This window comes from Antennarius striatus, chromosome 1 (genome assembly GCF_040054535.1).
Source record: "Antennarius striatus isolate MH-2024 chromosome 1, ASM4005453v1, whole genome shotgun sequence".
Classification (NCBI taxonomy): domain Eukaryota; kingdom Metazoa; phylum Chordata; class Actinopteri; order Lophiiformes; family Antennariidae; genus Antennarius; species Antennarius striatus.
In genome coordinates this window covers 25,951,778-25,973,248 of record NC_090776.1, presented here as the reverse complement: position 1 = coordinate 25,973,248, position 21,471 = coordinate 25,951,778, and the positions used below count along the sequence as shown (strand labels likewise).

The 21,471-nt window shown below is 39.0% G+C and overlaps 1 protein-coding gene across 5 annotated transcripts in view; it reads right to left on the bottom strand.

Moving 5' to 3' along the window:
- The window catches only part of adcy7 (adenylate cyclase 7), a 55,542-nt gene extending 34,758 nt beyond the window's left edge, over window positions 1-20,784 (bottom strand). For 4 of the 5 annotated variants that reach the window (XR_011038182.1, XR_011038179.1, XM_068334411.1 and 1 more), the window contains exon 1: window positions 20,682-20,784. The gene's annotated coding sequence lies outside the window, so the exon portion shown is untranslated. The remainder of the gene's footprint in view (window positions 1-20,681) is intronic. The other variant, XM_068334499.1, reaches the window with a different exon arrangement.
- Window positions 20,785-21,471: the final 687 nt, after the last annotated feature.

Below are 21,471 nucleotides of genomic sequence, written 5' to 3'. Positions count from 1 at the left end.
CACAGAAATGCACAAGATAAATTACATTAGGCCTTCTCTCCTTCCCCATCTTCCCTTCCTCCTCCCAGTACCATCTACTGGTATTGAATTAGCCACATTCACCAGAATGAGTTGCTGAAACCTAACATTATTAACAGGATGACTTAGGATGGCTCAGCATTGACTTAAGTTTCAAATGCCATTGCTTATACAATAAATTCAGGAAGTACAAGCAAGAGCACCACATGCTCAGACACAGATACCCAAATGTTTCACATTCACTTCTGCAAACTAGACCCAAGTCGTACCAGCACAAGTGAACCCATCAGTTTTCTGCTTGACATAAACAGCTGTGCAAAGAGGGGTTTATTGATTTAAACATACATAGAATTTAGATCTAAACATATCAACCAAGCAGCAAATCCAATATTGAAAGAGCATTCATTGAATTAGGCTATGCCATTTCCCTTTTATCTGCCATTTGGGTTTGAAAAGCACCTGCACAAGGGAAAAATGTTGTTTATGTGTTACCCAAGTCATCCTTAGCATACAGTAATGTCAGCGTGGTCTGCACAGGAGATGAGGCCTCAGAAGAGGTTTGTGTTATTCAATTAAGCCAGTTATAGGGGTGTGACAGCTGCAGAATCAATAATACCACAATCTATTTAATTCCACTTGGGATCTTCTAACTTTAACGTGAGGAAATTTGTCTACCTCACCTCATTTTCTTTGAACTGTGAGTTGTTGAAGGACATAGACAATGCAGTGTTGGATTGGGTGAACTTTAAATTTTTTAATTTAATTTAAAATGAACATACAACCAGCACTTTGTGCCAAAGCAGGGGCTAGGATAGTGGTGGACAAACTTTTTGACAGGTGGGCCAGCTGAGGAGCAGATGGAGGGAGAGTTTATTTGTTCTAATGCAAATGACATGTAAAAACCATTACTGTATATAAAAGTTTTTGGCCTTTAACAGGCAGCAGAGCAAGGGTTATTGTAAAAATTGTTTTACAACTACATTTCATAAAATTAAATAAAGGTAGTTCTCAACCTACAGATAAAATTGGTTCCAAATGGCTGTTGGTAAGCCGAATTGTTCGTAAATCATTATTGATTAAATTTTAATCCGACAATTGCAGGCGGCATGTTGGTGCAGTGGGTAGCGCTGCTGCTGTCAGGTATGGAGTCCGTTCTGGGCAGATCACTGGACCTTGCATTTATGGTTAAAAGACCTCTTGAATTTGTTTTTTCCAAGATGGAAAAACATTTACTGAAAAAAAAAATTCCAAACAAAAAAAATTAAAGAGGAATTCTTACTTGATGTCATGGATTTCTGAAAATTCAGCTAGTACGTATTCTTGTTTAAGCCTAAAATTGCAGCTGTCACATTATAAACTTCAACTTCCTATAAAAACATTGGAGGAATTTTACTACATTTATATAGCTATTTATCCATTACACTTCTACAGTATTTGTATCTTTGCTATATCTTTTAGTATAACCTAAAAAGTGGAGGCATATGACTGGACACTGACCGACATTTCTTTTGATCAATTTGTTGTTTTTGCCAGATATTCATATTCTGGAAAGAAACTTGAGAAAAAACTGAGGAAAGAATTCACTACAGTGAGTCAAACCATTGTTTCCACCAAGAGTAGCCACCCACATCCACATCTCAGGTTTCCTAACTGTACCTCCATTCTGTAACTATGCAGCACTAGGGGCCCTCTATTTGCCCAACCCCTCCACCACCAATGAGAAAACCATAACTATCCCATCGTATGCCAGCAAGTTCACTGCCGGCACTATCCTTCAAAAAAGAAACCTCAACATCTGCAACCAGCACAGCAGAGATCTGTTTACACAGCAAAATAGAACCTAACCTGGATAAGATGTAGAGCTGCTACAACAGAAACGGGTGGCAGCTTCAGATCAGCTTGATGATGGTAATTTTCCAGGCTCCAATAAAGCCCTGGCTGCTGACAGGGCCATCTGGTGCATGTTTTCTACAATCTAATGTCATAGTGTTGCCTTTCTTAACTCTGCTCATGATTCATGCTGCGTATGCACCCATGCAACTGCAGAGCTTGACCAGTGCTGTGAAACAGCATTTGTTTCAGAAAAAGAAATTCATTTCAATGATGCGACTACAGCAGGATGGATCAGATATTCCCCATGCACAAGTTCCAGGCAATAGAGGGATACATATTCCATGATGGTCATCATTATTAAACCTATTCTCTGTTATCGGGAAGTGAAGACAATGGAGGCCACACCTCAGGCAACGCTGCAAGCTCTTTAGCTGGAGGAAAATCTCTGCAGTGCTGTAATAGTTTGACCTGCAAGCCAACTCTTCTTGTGTGTGATGTTTTTCATCACAACCGCACCCTCAAATGTCAGCGATGCTTGGCACAAATCCTATGGAAATGGACAGTAAAAGTTGGAAACCTACAACAGAAACTCATGAGGGTCTATTTCTGTTGCAGTTTCCATAGTGTATGATGTACTGAAATAAAAATAAAACAGGATGTGTGATTAAAAAATGTTCTCTGTGAAATCAATAGGACTCACAACACAATCTGTGATGGTGAAGACTGATTAGTGTTTAGCCTAATTGATCGTAGTAGATATTCAAATAATGGCTTAGTATTTAGTGTAATGTTTCCATTGTTAAGTAGCTTGGACTTAAAGTAATTTACAACCCTATTGTGTGAACATATACATCGTCTCCTTTCATTTGAAAGACTCACAAATGTTTGTACTATAGGGTGAGGTCTTGCTGCACTTCAAAAGAAGAATTAGAGTTAATGGACCCTTGACAGCAGTGATTTCCACACCACATTGACAATGGGATTACATAATACTATTTCACAATATCATCCAAAATGGGAGTTTGCCAAAGTGCCTCTAGATATACTTTATTTGTATTAATCCATAAAAGCCGTCATGCTTTTTTTCAAAAAGCATGTATCTACTGAACTTTAAGTTAACTTAAATATAAATAGGCTGTGCCTACATAATATCAACATGAACAGGAATTCAAATATGAATTCTTCAGTGATCCTACTGTGCATTTTTATTACTTGTTCCACCAGCCCAATTGAATGTGAATTGAACTGAAAATGTACTTAAATTCAATTCAAAAAACTTTATTTGTCACCAAGGGGAAATTGAAGTTACATAAAGCAGGATTGGTGCACAAAAGGAAATGCAGAGAGCAAAGAGCAAAAACCAGATTTGACAGAGAGCCAACAAACTAAAATACACAATAAACAGATATGTACAATATAAAAAGGTATGTACAATAGTGTAATAAAAACATCAAGAATATGTAAGAATATGTAGGAACATGTAAGGCTCCCATCGCACAGGGAATATTATATTTTAATTAAAATTTGCTTTTTATCCTTAATTTGATTACATGATTATACCGAAGTCAAACCACAGAGTACACACACACACACACACACACACACACACACACACACACACACACACACACTGTGTGTGCATATTTCATGGTGTGTGTTATTTATTCCACTGTGGATGAGATCCTGTTTTCCTGACACTTTATGACAGGAAGTATTGTGCTATTGTACATTCTCTGCAAAACACTGATCATACATGACTGTGACAAAGACATACAGTATGAAGTGCAGTGGTACCTCTACTTACGAATGTCTCTACTTACGAAATTTTCTACTTAAAGTTCTCAGCAGGAACATATTACCTCTAGTTACGAAAGAAATTTAGACTTACGTAAGGTAAAAATACCATATGGGCTGCTACTCGCAGCTCCCACAGGTTCCTGAACGCAACATTCTCATAGTTGCTCTGCCACTGGCTATTACCTACTGTAGTATCTTCCTGGCATCCCATTGGCTAAGAGGGACCTCTGTGTGGAGCTAGATTGGTGTTTATGTAGGGTCCTCGTCACTCGGCTCTCGACCCATGAGGTGTTCTGATAGTTTAACGTAAATATATTAACTTTTTGAGTATTCACTATGGACCCACGAAAGTGACTGAGAAAAGAGGAAAAGATGAAGAAAAGAGTTTTTTTGTCCATAAAAACAAAGCAAGAGATAATAGAAACGTGTGAAAAAGGGATGCGTTTGGTTGATCTCACCAAAGAATATGACCGTAATGCATCTACAATCACAACGTTATTAAAACAAAAAAGTTTAAGGAATTTAAGGCATTGCGTGGGTGGTTGGAGAAGTTCAATAGGAGGACTGGAATTCACTTTGTTGTTTGGCATCGTTTGGAAGAGCACATGAGCACAAGAGGACAAAAAACTGAGGACAGCAGTTAAAAGGTAAATGACCATTTGCATGGAAAACACGTCTTTACTTACATCATTTTCTATTTACGTAATTTCTTCCGGAACCAATTAATTTCGTAAGTAGAGGTACCACTGTACTAGCTATTGAAGATAGTCATACTATTGTGGTCCATCAAGACATCAGATGAAACTAGAAATTCCCATACAGCTTTTACTAGAAAACAAAACAGAAAGTCTCATACCAGCCAATCTGATGTTCAAACAATGTGGGGCATTAGTGTGAGATTTGAATAAAGCTTTTAGATTGAGGGGATTAAAATTCCCTTGCCGAGTACATGGACAGCCCAGTCTGATTTCTTCTTCAGCAATATTTAATTTTTGTCTTAAGACACATCAAATGGAATTCCTATGATACCAATTCAGTGCTAGTCATGCTCTCGTCTCTTCCTGCGGTCTTAAAGGTCTTTGACTGAAGCACTGCCAACATGGTGAAGAGCTATTACGTATATCACATCAGTTTGGGTTTTAAAAAGGATTTTAAGAACTCCTTCTTGCAACGTTATCTCATTAACACCAGACCATCACATTCACTTTATAAGGTTAATATATTATCTTCTGGTTTGCTTTTTTTAATTGAAAATTCAGCATTTAAATGATTGTATTACATAAGGTTTATATACAAACATGAATGGGCAGCATGGTGGTGCAGTGGGTAGCACTGTTGCCTCACTTCCAGGTTCAAGTCCTTTCTGTGCAGTTTATAATATCTCTGTGTCTGTGTGGGTTCTCTCCCGGTTCTCCGGCTTTCTCCCACCTCCAAAAACTTACACTTCAGGTGAATTGGTCATTTCCAAATAGTCTGTAGGCATGAGTAATTGTTCTTCTTTCATGGGGTTGTTCAATGCACTGGTGACGCATCCAGAATGCACGCCTGCTTTTCGTCCGCAGTCCACTGGGATAGGATCCAGCAAGCCCCGTGAAGCAAAAGAAGTGGTTAGAAAATGAATAATCCACACTAGACTGTTATGATGCATACACACCATTTAATTTCAAAGGAAAGAAAAGATACTGTGGTCATGTCACATGAACATTTCAACCAAGGATATTTTCATTCATTAATTTTTTTTTAAGATGAGACAATCAGTAATTGTCCCATAAACATCCATTCAGTCACATATTTACACCTATGTTCAGTGAGTTTTTGGTCATGGCAAGAAGCCAGAAAACCCGGAGAGACCCCCGCAGAATCGGGGAGAATATGCAAATAATACACAAAGAAGCCCAAGATGGAGCCCTATCTCTACCCACGGAACTACCCAATCAATTCTATGAACTTGGTCCCTTCTCACAAGAGTATGTTTTTTAAATTATCATATTCCTTTGCAACAGCTGTTGAAGAAATTTGTGGGTGGAAAGTCTAGCTGGATGCACGAGCGTGTGATTAGTCAAAGTATTTGTGTGCAGGGAGATGGATGGTTAGTAAAAACCTCAGCAAATGTGTCTGGTAATGAACCTTTATTACTTTCTATAAATAAAGCATGTAAAAGGATTAATTTTTTGTGTAATTTCCTCTGGGATTAATAAAGTATCTATCTAATTGATTGATTTTGTCTGTGCAAGCATAGAGGTGTTACAGAACCTTTACTATGCCCTGTGCCAGCTGATTCATGATGTACTGTATGTACCACTAGGGTTGGCTATAGACCTTTTTTGTTCTTGTACAGACATCCAGGAGGCAAGTTCATACGCCCATGGAATCCAAAATAACAGCACAGTATATAATAATGGTATTGTCCATATAGTCCAAATATCCTGCCAACTTGTTTTATAAAAAGGATATGAGAACATGTATCTAATCTATTCAATTGGCTTCAAGCACCTACTTTTTTGGCGGGGAATTTCCATGACACTGGGTGTGCATTCAGAGAGTCATCAGCTTGATTGTATAGGCCAAAAGCTGCCTGGCTTCGGCCCAAACCAGAGGACCAATGAGTGTTGTCAAACACACCCTGTCCACACATCCTCACATACACTTATGTACAGTACACCATGCAGCCTGAGCCAAATAGTATCGTTCAGGCCCAGGTCTTCATGGCCGCCAAAAGTGCTATTACAAGAGAGGTGAGGTGACAGAGCAATGAGCCTCACTCCCTTATTCCTCATAAAGCTACTGATAAGTTGACCTTGAGCCACGCACTTAAACCCTAAGTATGGCAGCAGTTGCTTAGTGGCTCCCAGTATAAAATTGATTGGTGGTGAAGTGGTTAATTTGAGGGTCAGATCACAGTCATAAGCCTTTAGATAAAGATCTTAATCCACAGTATTGAGAACTGATTGCTGTAACAAAAGGATTAATCAAAAAGATGGTACGGATGAATTTCTAAGTAATAATATGGAAAACATTCTAAATTGATGAGCTCCAGCTAAGCCAAACATTTTAAACCCACTTAGATCTTACTGGTGTAGATGTGCTGAACTGCTTAAATTTAATTTCTATTTTGAAATTAAAAAATACATGTATAACAAGGAAGGCGGCGGCACGGTGGCACCGTGGGTAGAGCTGCTGCCCCACAACACCCAGGCCCAGGTTCGAGTCCCGCTCTGTGTGGAGTTTGCATGTTCTCCCCATGTCTGCGTGAGTTCTCTCCGGGTTCTCCGGCTTCCTCCTACCTCCAAAAACATGCGCTTCAGGTTAATTGGCCAGTCGCAAATTGCCCGTAGGAGTGAGTGTGTGGTTGTCTGTCTTTGTGTGTGGCTCCGCGGCACATTGGCATCGTGCCCGGAGTGCCCCCAGCCTCACGCCCTATGCCAGCTGGGATAGGCTCCAGTTCCCAGTGACCCGCTGCAGCGGATAAAAGGGAAGAAAATGAATGGATGGATGGATGTGTAACAAGGAATAGAAATGATTACTGTTACTGTGCTGCTGGGTGTGCATGTCTTAGCACATTCTGGTAAGTCTTTAATTACAGCTGTCCCGCAGTAGAGAGGTCAGAAGTTGGGAGTGATGCAGTCAGACCACAGAAGGATCTCATTACTTCAAATGCTTCTGGGGAGTAACGGATGACTGAAACCAATGGAGACAGAGGATTCAACTAATCACATCCATGTCTCCATACTGAGTGTCTTCATTAGTAGTGTTTGTGGTTCAGTACTACCTTATCATACCAACTGCACTTATAGTGAATAACCTCTTCAGGTGAACGTCTTTACTCCAGGCCTTACAGTGGCTCCTGTCTTCTCCAGTGACTTGCTACCCTTCGTGACTCTCAATGGAGGCTTTGTCTGTGATAGTGTTCCTATATGGCTTACAGCTAGAGTTACTCCAGCCCTCAGGTCTTACCACTGCGAGCCAAAGAATGTGTAAGAAAGCATCGCTGTTGAACACTCACACTGTTAGGAATGTCTACATGTTGCAGCACCCTTCTTGGGATTTCTGTGGCTGAGTGGGAAGAGGAATGTGTGCCTTCAACTGTCTTCCTTAAAAGAACTGCTGCCCACTTTATGTCGCAGAAAAAGAAAAACTAACGCAGGTGTGCTGATCTCATATGTTAATATTCTGTTTACTTAAGAAGCACAATGTAAACTTAACGATAGAGGTGATAAATGGCTTTTTAAATACAGCGTGTGGAAAGGCCAATAATACCCCTGGAAAATCAATAGTAAGTCAAACTCCAGCTTGTGCTTGACTAAGAAACCCAGAAATATAACCCATAACCCCAGAGGTTGAATTGATGGCATTTGGTTTCCACCCAGGACCATTTATCCCAAATTAAATTCAATAGCATTGTTTTGTTGGAGAAAGCAGCAATTTAAACACACCTTATGTGACGCTAAATACTACAGACACAAGGTAATGATAACATTATCAAAAAAAGAAAATATTTTGATGACCTTCATAGACCAGACGGGAGATGATGGGATTTTCTACAAAAAACACCTTTATTCACAACCTTATGAATTAGCATGGGTCACCTTGTGTTGACCCATAGACATGCTCACAGTCTTAAATCAAAGACTTTATTAATGTAAAACATTAATAAGTAAGACAACTATCATAACATTCAATCTGTAGCAGACCACACAAAGCTTGAGGAAATTCCCTCAAATGAAATGTATTTCTACAAAGGTCTGACGTCAGCCAGCAGTTCGGCTTATAGTGCACTTGAGTCAAGGCCAAACATACCCTGTGACACATTCGAATGTGTACCACCGCACTTCCTTGGCAACAGTGAATAATTTCCCTAACAATACTGGAAGGACAGCTTCATAAAGAAGGAACCTGAAGCCTTTGTGCAGTGAAGTTACAGATGGCTGCTGTTACAAGAGCAATTACTGATTTTAAGTTATGTCAGAACAAATGGTGATCTCGTTAAGTTCGCAAACAAAACACTTTTTACTGATTAATGGACACATATTTTCTATTTTTCTATTGGGGCACTAAGTATGCTTCAAAGTGTTGCCTTTTTCCCCAATAATGCTGCAGGGACAAGTACACTGCTTTTGTTTTTTTAGCAAGCAGTAAGTGTCCCTTTAACTGTGACTCAATTCCCTAACAATGCTGCAGCTTCACCATGACAACAGCAGTATAGTGTGTATGCAGGTGAAGCAGCCAGCAGCTTCTTCAAACCTAATAGATTTCTGCTTACAACACATACAGTAGTACCTATGAGAGAAACATTTATTGCCACTGGCTGGAAGGTTTGGCTTAGGAGCAGCAACTCTTTTGGACTATCAGAACATAGGGATCTAAGATACAGTATGAGCCATGCTAGCCCAGCTTGGACTTACAGTACTGTAAAGCTGCTGTTGGCTAATGTCCAGGTGCAGGAAAGCTAAATGGAAAAAATGGGACTGGCCGAATAACAGAAAAATAGATGCACACATCTTTACAGAGACCTGTCTCTACCACAACATCTTACAGAAGGCATCTGGACTGAGCAGAAGCATGGTCCATCCAACCATCTTCTAAACCCACTTCATCCGATGTCTTGTGGTGCTGGAGTCTATCCCAGTCGACTGGGGATGTGAGGCAGGGGACACTCCGAGTGCGACACCAGTGCACCGCAGAACCACACATATACACAGTCAAACATGCACGCTCACACCAACGGTCAATTTTGGGACCGGCCACTTAACCTGAAACACATGTATTTAGAGGTGAGAGGAAGCTGGAGAACCCAGTGAGAACCCACGCAGATACGGCGACAACATGCAAACTCTGCACAGAGTGGGACTCAAACCCGGAACCGCTGTGCTGTGCGGTGACACACTACCCACTTTGCCACCGTGCCAATCATGATGGAGATTAGACTTGCTGGGATCTGAGTTCTCCATCCTGCCATGACTAAAGTGAAACGGTGTTCATCTCAATTTCCACCAATGGGCGGAGTTATATCACAGTCAGAACTCATGTTATGACCAATGAAAAGAAAAGAAGGATGGTAAAAAAAAAAATTTGTGTTTAACATATACAGCGTCTTCATCTGATACATGCAGAATGGCTGACATTTTCAAATCTACTGTTATGGAGTGGGAACTGAACATGACAAATAACTGTAATTATCATAGCATAGCTTTTTTGCAAGGAAGCCAACTGTCCAAAAGACAAAGCCTTTTGCACTTAAACCTGGCTATGTACCGTATGTAGGCGTGTATGAAATGTAGTAGTAGCATTGAGGTCACAAAAAACACTGATGCTTCAATGTGAGCTATCTACAAGATTGGCAATGCAAGAGACAAAGACAATGCATGTTCATTCATTTAGTTTATGTCAAGGTAAATATTATATATATTATATACATATATATATTATATATATATATATATATATATATATATACATATACACATCGGTGTGTGTGTGTGTGTCTGTGTCTGTGTGTGTGTGTGTGTGTGTGTGTGTGTGTGCGCGTGCATGCATGTTACTAATGGTCTTATCTAATTTGTGAAAAAATCTAACAAGAAATGTTCAATATGTTAAACAATAAACTTCTGTGCAACCAAACATTCTTGCGTACGTAATTCCTTAATAAAAGGGAAGAATGGACAGATGTGACATTTATGACTTTTACCACAGTTATGAGTTATATTATCTGGTCTGAGTACAACACAAGCTCCTACTTGTAAGGCTGCGAAGGAAACTTCATGTATAATTATTTCCTTTGAAAGTGGTCTATACACGTACAGTATTTTCCGCACTATAAGGCGCACCTAAAAACTTTTAATTTTCTCAATTTCTTATAATGTAATGTGCTTTATAAATGAAAAAAGTTTTAAAATAGACCATTCGTTGAAGATGACTTCTCAGGTGCATTTTATAATCCAGTGCGCTTCATAATTCAGTGCGCTTTATAATCCAGTGCGCTTTATGTATGAAATTTTTTATTAAAAATAGGCCAGTCATTGAAGGTGCGCCTTATAATCCAGTGCACCTTACAGTGCGGAAAATACTGTACATATGTCTTAAATTTGACAAAAAAACCAAAAAAGACTTTACTAAAGGAGGTTCAGTGAGTTAGCATATGAAACTGGCAGGGTTCAGTACCTCCAACAAGGTTAAGAACCACTGAATTAGTATTTTCACAAAGGGGCTAGGGGCAAGAAGGTGTCCAGGAAAATGAACAATTTGACAATAGGGTGAAGAGGCATTTATTTAATAGCACTCCAAAACATCCCATTTCAGCAGCACTCAACCTCTAAAGATAGCAGAAATAAAAGTGTTCAGTTTTTTATGGCCCGTAAAGAGCTTTTAGGGCAAGATACATTAGTAGTCTTGAAGTGGTGTGACTGAAATTCAAAGTCAACAAGAGTATGGGAGATATTCATGTATACTATGTATACAGATAAGTGCAGTGCTTTGCAAGATATGGGCTTATAAAGAAAAACAAGTCTGAATAAAGATACCACAAAGTTTCTTTTTGAGCTTCATTCATCTGCATTTGAATATAAAATACAGCCAATGACCCAACTAAACACTTTCTCCAGACCTTCAACTCGAACAGCAACTGCATACATGAGGAGTGTATTCAAAACATACATATTTTTGTGCACGGATGGAGAATTTGAATGGTCAGAGTAACATCACTATAGAAAAAAACATTTGCAAACCTCAACTACGGTCAAATCTAACATCTAAAATCTATCAGATTGTTGTGTGTAGTGGTCGTTTCTGTGTTTCAGGGGGGCGGGCTTCACTGGTAACTGCAAGGAAACACAAACTTAGAAATGATTAATTGATTTTAGTTAAAATAGGTATTTTATTATTACAGAAACATTCCTAATGTCTCTGCATCTGGTCTGAAATAACTGCAGCTTAAAATGAACAGCATCACTGTCCCTGAACCTGTGAAAACCAAATCATGCTGTAAAGATGCAAAATACACCCTGGACAAGTCACCACTGTGTCACAGAATAAACGCATTTACAGACACGCAAAGTACAATGATTTTCCCCGCTAGAGGGAGATTTATAGTTATCGGTTGATCGCACTACGATGGGAGCAATAAAAGTCATCCTAGATATATGTGGGTAAACAATCCAAAACAACAACGAAATTCCATCAGATGATCAACTTATGTCAGGGCACTCATTGAAATACTCTGAATTTCAAACATTCGACCTCAGTGTTATTTCAGGACAAAACATTTTATTTACATTGTAACATTTTTTTAAAAATTCAATGTCATGTAGAAAGTAAAATTACCAAAATAGCCACCCAATAAATGGTTAAGAGAAGGGGGAGAGTACCAACTAAGTGACTGTAGAAACACCTGGGATATTCATACTTCCTTCAAATCATTATCAAGTACAAGTAGTACTCAATTTAAGCACCTTCGTCTTACAAACATTCAGAGATACAAACAAGCGTGCGCCACCACATCCAACTAATGTACTGCAGTTCCCCTTTCCACCACTACCCCCGCTAAGCAGAGCCATTACATTCACGCATCTCCAACACTCATCTCCCCTTCTTGTTATTTTTTGTTGTCTCCATGACCATCTCAGAACGTTAGGCTTCATATATTTGACACTCTAGAGTAACCCCAACAGCTGACTCCGTTGTTGCTGGATACGCTTAAAAAGAGTTCCTTGAAGTAGTAACCTAATCTGAATTCAAAGCAATCGTGTCAATTACATGTGTAGATATTGGAAAATACATATTTTAATATGATTGTATGCTTTTATTCTTATTTATTGTACAATAATATGATATAAGCTTTTAAAGGCTTTCTAACAATTTCAAGAGTCCAATATTTCTGGCGAATAGGTATTACATACGTGAAGTGAAATGAAGTAAACTTGATTATTATTGTTCTTCATATTTATTTTTGACGACATGTAATTGAGAACGACTTAACTCAAAATGATCTGTACCTGTATTTCATTTTATTATGTTTTACTGTTGTCCGGATGGTCCCCTGTAGGAGCTAAATGATGCAGGACCCAATGTTTCCGGGTTAGGTTTCTGCCCAGAAGCACTTACTGATGTTAATGTTAACTGAACTCTGAACTGAACTGAATGTTTTGCTTTTTCTTGCCAACTATTGGTTGAGCTAACTGAGAAACTTAATGCAAATAAAACAGAGTAATGGAGCATAAAGTGGTGTGTCGGACTTTTCATTACAAGGAAGCACATCAGTGAATCATTCAGGTAAGTGGAGTACCTCAGTGGTTTGAAGCTTTGCTTAGCTTCTACACCCCCAAAGACAAAATTCATTCAGAAGAGGTAGAGATGTAAGTTATATTACGGTACTACAGTACTGTAATTTATTTCACTTGTGTTGTTTTTAATGTCCTGTTAGTGTTTCTAGTGAGTCTTAGGGAATAGTACTTTCATATTTAGAGTAGAAATGGCATTTCAATGACCTCAAATGGTAATTATAGATTGAAGTTTAATAAATAACTTACAAGCAATTCAACTTATTAACTACCTTTCAGAACCAATCACGTTCATATGTTGAGGACTACTTGTTGGACAAAAGATAAATAAAACTCACAATACAATAGTCTCAAAAATAGAAACACGTGAAGTTGGAGTTAGTTAACTAAATATTAACACACCACCGTCAGTGTAACTTGCAAGTCAGCCATGTTACAATGTTTTCCACATAATAGGTCTTCTCTACTCCATTACTTCTCATGTGCCATGATTGTAGCTTCACCTCATGGAAGCCATATCCTTCCAACAAGCAGCATATCTACATCCATCCATCTGGAACACACCCATCACCTCCACCCTGGGGCATCCAAATGGCTCATGCCAACATTGCTATCTAATGAAGTGATGAGCTATTGTCTGCTAGTACTGTTTCTCCCTTGTGCGCATTGTGAAAATTATTATAGAACTTGTTTTATGATAGGAATGATTAACATTACATAGCAGGCACTGCCCATTCATGAGGCATAACAAAAAACAACAAAGTATTCCAACAAAGGGCAATAATTTTTACTTTTTGTGCACCCAGTCCAAAAAATGTAACTTGAGTCAATTTGAAAAAAATTTACTCTTCATTTTATTAAATATGTGATTAATGTTTGTTGTTCACATTTGTCCCTGAATAAAAAGCACCTAATTTCAACCAATTAATCTCTTGTGAAGAGGGGAATGCTATAAACTGTTTTGTCACTTTTGCTTTCTATTCAGGTTACATCCATTAAGCACAGACAATCAGATAGCCACTGTGTCACATCTTAAATTGTCAACTTTTTAGATCTGGATGACCGTATGGAGAGTGAAGGGAACTATTTTCTCTCTCTCTTATACAGTACATGTAGATTTCTGCAGGTTAACTGACTTGCATGGTTGCAAATCTACCACTCCTTTTTGTCTTTCATACTGTCAAGAGGAGAAGTAAGAAAATGTTTCAAATAAATACAGTAAATATGAAATGTCTGTTCTGCTGATGACATCAATAACTTTTGAACTCTGAGTGACATTCGAGAATCTGGTATCATGGGCAGTCTGCAAACATGCAAGATTTTTTACAGTGTGGATGCTTCCTGCAGTTTCAAAGAACAATTCAGGGGAAATCCTGGGAGTCAGCAATGGGGAGAAGTATTAACCAAGAAAATGTCATCTCCACCTCCACTCTAGCCTCACATGCTCAGACAGTTGGATGCTGAAATGAGGTTGGGTTCACTTTAAATAGATCAAACAGGCTTAAGCAGCATTGAAAACAATTCAAACATTATGATGAAAATGACTCACTGACCGATGATCCAGTGACCAATGTTTTTGCTCCATTTTTAGCCTGTATTTATATCCTTGCCATGTTAAACATTTGTGACACATATTAATAGGTTTTGCATTATGAATACACCCTTTAAGAAATAGCAGGTGATGTGTGGAGGCAAAAGTGGACCATAGCGTCATGTTAAATAACCCTAATTGTGACTTAAAAATCACTGTTCACAGGTAGCATCAGTTTTTCCTTTATTGTTTGTTGTCACTCAATTGGCATTAAGTAAAGCATCAGAGGAAACAAGAAACAGCATTTGCAACATGTACGGAAAGGGCTATGCTGAAAAAGGATTACTGTAGTGCTGGAGGCAGGCCAAGTCAGACTTGATGAGTGCGATTAGTTGCCAGTGAGTGTTCAGGGATTAGCACACTGTCCATGAGACGCCACTCTTGTTTCAAGAATGAAGAGAACAGAACAAAGAATGTCTGAAGTGGATCAGAGAAAGTGAGCATTAAAGAAGACAGAGAGAGAAAGAAGCTGGAAGACCATAGAATGAGAAAATTTTCAAAGTAACAACTTCATAGGTAGCCAGGAGCATTTGGAAGACAGTATGCAGTCTAATGGCAGCAGACTACTTGAGCAATCCTACTTCTGTATTTGTGTTTGGAGAACACTGAGCTGGATGACATTTCTCTACTGATGCAGAGATAAGAAGGAAGTCTTTTGCAGTAAAGGAAGGAAGTGTACCTTCATCGTGATAAAATATGTTTAAAGGAAATTATGTTTAGTGAGAGGTGGGTGGGATACACTACATTGCTATAACACAAATCAGACATATCTTGCTTTTCTACGGAGGTTCCATTTTTGTAACATTTTTAAAGTTAAGAAAAAAATTAGCTGCAACAGGAGAAGTCATATGTTCTTCTTGATAGCTGGTGTCGAGCTCTGAAGAAAACCTGCAACAAATCACATTCACATTTCCTGTGGAGGTTCCCCATATTTCCTCCAACGACATTCTCACTGCGCACACATTAAACTAGAGTTGTGTGTTGACAGATTTGTGTGTATGCCACACAGGCCAGCAGCATTCTCTTTAAGATCAGTATTGAGAAAATACTAATTGGTTGGGTTGGTATAAGTAACAAACCGCACGGAAAAAAAAAAAAATCAATCTTAGAACAAACACTTCTCTTATACAACCAGACGAGGAGAGCACCTGTTCATCAGCAAGCATGGCCAAAAGCTGTTCAGACTGACAGCACACTAAAGGTGCAGTAAGATGATGATGGAAAAGCCCAAATGAATGTTCATTAGTCCATAAATGATCTGATTCACTTTGTTTTAGGGCAGGGGTGTTCAATAAGTCGATCGCAATGGACTGGTCAATCGCAACAATACTTCTGGTAGATTGCAATGGCAGTTCAGGTAAATCGCATGACCTTGAAATAATAGACGTTTTGAATTTATGTGCAGAGATAGTGCTAAGCCAGCAACGGCGACTACAAAAAGTTAGCTAGCGAGTTACCTACAATTATTAGCCCTCAGTTTTTTGTGTTGAACTTAAGAAAAAGTATAAAAATGAGTCGGGAGCTGGACCAAATAAGAAAACAAAACAGTATGGACAAAACAAAAACTTAACTGAGACAACCCAGCGTAAATCCTAGTGTAAAAATATGTGTCCATCACCACAGATGGAGCAGTCATGATGGATTACCACTCGAATGGGTTTATTTATAAGTTCAGGCAGGATGATGTTTTCCTGATTTCCTGAATTACCACTCCATAATCAACAAGCACTGTGTGCTAAAATGCTGTAAAAGAAAGAGATCATGGATGTGGCGATAAAAACTGCATGTTCTATTTGTGCAAGATCTCTTTAACGATGGATATTCCCTTAACATGTAGAGAAAACTGCAACTACTCAAGAGTTGTTGATACACTGGTGTGAAAATTTAATCAAGGGAAATTCCTGGAAAGATTTTGAGACCTCTGTCCAGAGATTAAGGAGTTCTTCCATACAGCTGGACATGCAGAATACAAGCAGCTACATGACAGTCAGTGACTGTTAGTCAAGTCAAGTCCAAGTACTGTTCCACCATGACTGATGATCATTTGGAAGCATGCCTGAGGCTGGCTGTAAGCAGCTACTGTCCGGTCTATGCATGTCTGACTGATTCTATTCAGTGCAAGTCAGAGTAAACTCAGGACACGGCAAGAAAACAGACAGTTAATTGTGTTGTATTGTACAATATGAGCTCATGCTTTAATGCAAGGTAGATCAACATACATTGTACATATTGTATCATCTCAATGTGTTTATAAATATATATTTTGCATTTTTGAAGTCAGTAGATCTTTTTGATTTGGTCATTTTCTAAGTAGCTAGCAGGGCTCGAAATTAACTTTTTTTCTTGGTAGCACTGGTGCTCCCAAATTTAGAAGTTGGTAGGACCAGCAAATACTATAGGAGCACCTACCCAAAAGCAAGGCAGTGACGGAACGATAGAGACCGCTCCGTCCATCTCCGTTCCGCGCGCCTGTCTCCCTCGCCCAGGAGAGCAGCCGCAGGTGCGCTCTCATTGTTTCCTGGCAGGACCGTGGTCCCGCTCAGACTGTTTTGCGCACATTCTCCGGCAGGTCCACACTCACGTGTCCGCGTCAAACAAACTGTCACGGTAGTGCGTTCGAGGGTGCAAACTCGGCGAGTACACGTTTTCCCGACATCCACACAAAACTGTATGAGACGCTCACCTGAGGATGCTGCGTTGGTCCGCCTCCGGGTCAGGGGCCAAACCGAGGCACAGGTACCGGGCTGGCCTGACAGCCCGGTACCTGGACTGAACCATTTTGGTTATTATTGGATTGTTTTGTATTTTGAAACATCACTAAAAGATGTTTTATGTTGCCCCAAACTCCACCATGCCTTTAGTGAACATTCGTTTGCATTTTTCTTGGTCATTTTGCCCTCAGCTCGGACTTCAGGGGATAATTCTGCTCAAAAGATCTGTGCTTTGTTTCATAGTGGCCCTTCATTTTATCACTTTTAATTCATGCTACGTGTTCAGACCATATGAGGTAAAATGGTTTTGAACTGCATGACGGACGAATAAATATACATTTCGTCCACTCATTGTTAACCAGTTTTCCTCGTTAACCTCCCTTCGTTTGGAGCTATACTGTCTCCCTTCTTCTGTGCTCCGCTGTAGCGGTAAACTCACAAAGGTAACCTAGCGAGTTGTCTCACTTCCTGGTAAGCTGACCGCGCAGGGTAGACAAACTATCTGATTGGCTGAACTGAGTGGACATATTACCGTATTAACTGGAGGAGCAGCGCCCGCCGTCTGTAGCCGCGAACTGCAAGTAAAAATTCTCCAAGAAAATCTACTCTCATGAATTTATCATGGAGTGGTCACGGGTCCGGACAGAACCATCACGCGGTCCGGATCCTGACAGCGGTCCGCCATTTGGTGACGCCTGCTCTATAGAGAGAGAGACAGAGCGAGAGAGAAGAGGAAAAAAAAGGCGCACCAGATTTTTTTCCAAAGTCGCACCGGTGCTCCCAAATACATTTAATAGTCGCACTGATTTGGGCGCATATGCGACCAAATTGGTTGCAATTTCGAGCCCTGGCTAGCATGCTGAAAATGTGTGAGCATCCCTGTTCTAGGGAGTCAAATTTACCACTGTATTTACTGTGGTTGGGACAGTATAAGTAATTAAGGTGTTATATTTGCTCAGTTTTGGATAACCCATGAGACAGAGCCATGAAAGTACTTAAAGCTCACTTTGGGAACCACTACATTATGCTGACAACATGATCAACTGAGGCTGCATGACAGAACAAGAATCAAAAAACAACTCTACCACTGGTTATTAAGAGAGTCAAAACAGAAATGAAAACATCAGACTCAAGCGTCACAATTCAGTTCTGTGCAATGGGTTGCTCTTTTTTTTTTGAAGGGGGGATTTGTTTTTGCTATGTGTGTCTCTGCTACACAACCCCAAACAGAAAGTCCCTGTCTGGATCTATCCAACTGCAAAATTATTCTGGCAACGGGAGCAATCACAACAACTTCTTTTCATGTAAGAATGAGGTACAACGCAGAATCACAGTGGATAATTGGATACAGATCACAAATGTCAATGTATGTTAACAATTCAGTTTTTCCATGAATGAATGACCCAGGCATTGTAGCAGTGCATGAAACTGCTGATCCATGACTAATACTCTATTCCCAGCCTACTGTGGTGCCGCTCTATAGTTTCATGTACATAATAAACTCCAAATGAGCTCAATAACTAAAAATCAATGTTCTGCTTGTCCTCACACTTGATTTCTAACCCTATATACTGTATCCCAGCTCAGGGCAAGTGTTGACAAACCATTATTGCTAAATTTACCAATTGAAAATACAGGTATTGAAAGTCAATAGTTGATGCCTGCTTCATAATGATGAAACGCTTCCATCACAGAAGAGCAGCCAGTGGGAAAAACACAGATGACCTTCACTTACTAGAGCAGAATTGTCAAAGGGATTAGTGCTGCAATCATCCAAATGATACACAGCCAACACAAAGACCACAGTTGTCATCCTTTTACAGACAATGAGAAAAAATATGTCAATAAGCACTGCATTATTTTACAATCTCACCATTTATGCATTTTTCATTCATCTTTTCTTTCCATATAACATCTTAAACATAGATATTGACACCTTTAAGCTTTTATCTGAATAAATCTGAAATCTTGAATAAATCTGATACTAATTTGATTATTAGATCATTCAGTAAATCAGTGATTTAACGAAAATCATGCCAATACTGGTACAGATCAATCTGTAGTGGATCTTCAAAACCCAAATTAACAACAGCCTGGAGCAAATCAAAAAAGCTAACGGATAATGATCCATATCTGAATCCAAATGTGCATAATGATAGAACATCATAAGATGCAAACCTTCTGGTAATATTACTCTAATTATGAACTTTTCTTTTTATTAGCAAAAAGAATACACGGATGCTCAAATTACTGGAAAATCTAAATTTGTTATGATACAGACATAACCTCTATCATGGCAAATAGCAGAATGACTTTGGCCTCAAATGAAACGGTCCAAAAACAGCAAAAAATCTGTAAAACGATTATCAAAAATCTCCATCACTACCAATTCATCCAGCATTAAACCATTTCCATCAATATTTATTGACAACCTTTCAGTATATCTTGTAGACGAATAATCAGAGTGATCACAAAAATTCCTCCAACTCTTGTTGGCGGAAGTGAATTCAAGCAACTATTTCGCAATGCAAGCAATTGCTCTATTGATATTGATTTACAACAAAATCAAACATTGTTGATTTAAAAAACTAAAAAAGAAAGGTGTGCATGATGCAAGAACAAACAACAATTGACGACCGTTTGCTGTTAAAGAGCAATTTTGTTTCATTAAGACGCCATTTGTCTTGCTGCATGCAACATTTTTTATGCAAAGAAACACTATGAATGATGTACATGAGTCTATGAGTAACCTGGAAGAGATATGAATATACAAAACTCTTCTCTTTTAAGATATGATCTTATCTGCAGTATTTTGCATGTTTCATTAAAACAAAAAGTAAATTGTAAATTAGTAAATTATAAGTAAATTGTAGGTCTCAAACAAAGAAATCCATTAAGATGGATGTTGAGTTAAAAAACAACAACAACTTGATGCCTGCATGGGAAACAAGCATAGTTTCACGTGTATTTTTAAGAATGGGGATATTTTGAAAAAGAGGCATACATTTAAGATTTGAAGCATCCATTAATGGAGTGATTTGATGACTATGTCGCTGATTGCTCTTGGGATTTAACCATTTACTCAGCGACAAAATGATCGGAAGACTATTTCCCGAATCTCGATTCAAATTGAATAACAGGGTGAGAGTCAAGCTGAAATACTGGACAGTTAAAGGGCGCTAAAGAAGTACTGCGGTCTGGCTTCACACGAAATACAAGAAAACTCAGTATGTGCGCAAAAGAAAAAAATACCCAAGTCTAACAAAATGTAGAAAATTAGCATGGAGTTGGACCGAAAACTGCGGTTCTTCACACAAAAACTTTTGGACAGACAAATTCGTCTTCGTTTTAACGAACTCACCTTTCCTTCAGCCGTGCGGTAAATACCACACATTTTCCTGTGGTGAAATGTTTCCGTGAGGTAGTGTTTTATATTTAACAGCGTTAAAAGTGTCCTACCTGTCAGATGTCAGCATGTCGAGCGGAGATAAATGGACGTAGGTGACCTTTACGCTCAGCTCAGGAGCGCGTGTTGCCAGTTCGTGCAGCTTCTCCTCGACTGTCAGCCCGCGCGCCCCTCGGAGCGCAGACGCCCCGCCTCCCTCTCAGTCAGACAGACACGCGCGGGCCCGCCGACTGCACGCGCTTTTTTGCTCTTCACTTGTGCTGCGCCGCTTCATACACGGATGTCAGTGTAGCCAGAACACCATACCCTGTATGAAATGTGCTGTGCAAACTACCTGAGTTTAATTTTATAATAAAATTCATATTTCCATAATGTTTAAAAAAGCCTCACCTTTTTAAAGGTGAAAATTATTAAACACTAATTTCAGTTATAATACTGTAAATTTTAATTCCTCCTCATTCCATAACTACATTAAATACATATAAGGTGGTCATTCCATGGCTATTTCAAATAAAGAAAATATTAGTCTAAAAGTAGAACCAATATTCCAATCTTTGTGTTCCTGTTGGATTCAACTGCTGAATTATTTTTGTGAGCACCTTTTACTCAGCCACTTCACTAAAAAACAAAAGCAAGTACTTTTTAGGTTTTTTTCTAATCTAAATTAATGCACTAGTATGGAATATTTCAAAATCCAATGTGAGGTTTTATTAAGGCACTTGCCTCAGTAAACTGGGACAAGTAACACCCCTGCTACTTTCAGTAAGAAAATGCATTTCAATAATATGGACATCCTTAACCGACAATATTCTTCAAGCAAAGAAAAAAAAATCAGAAACCAAA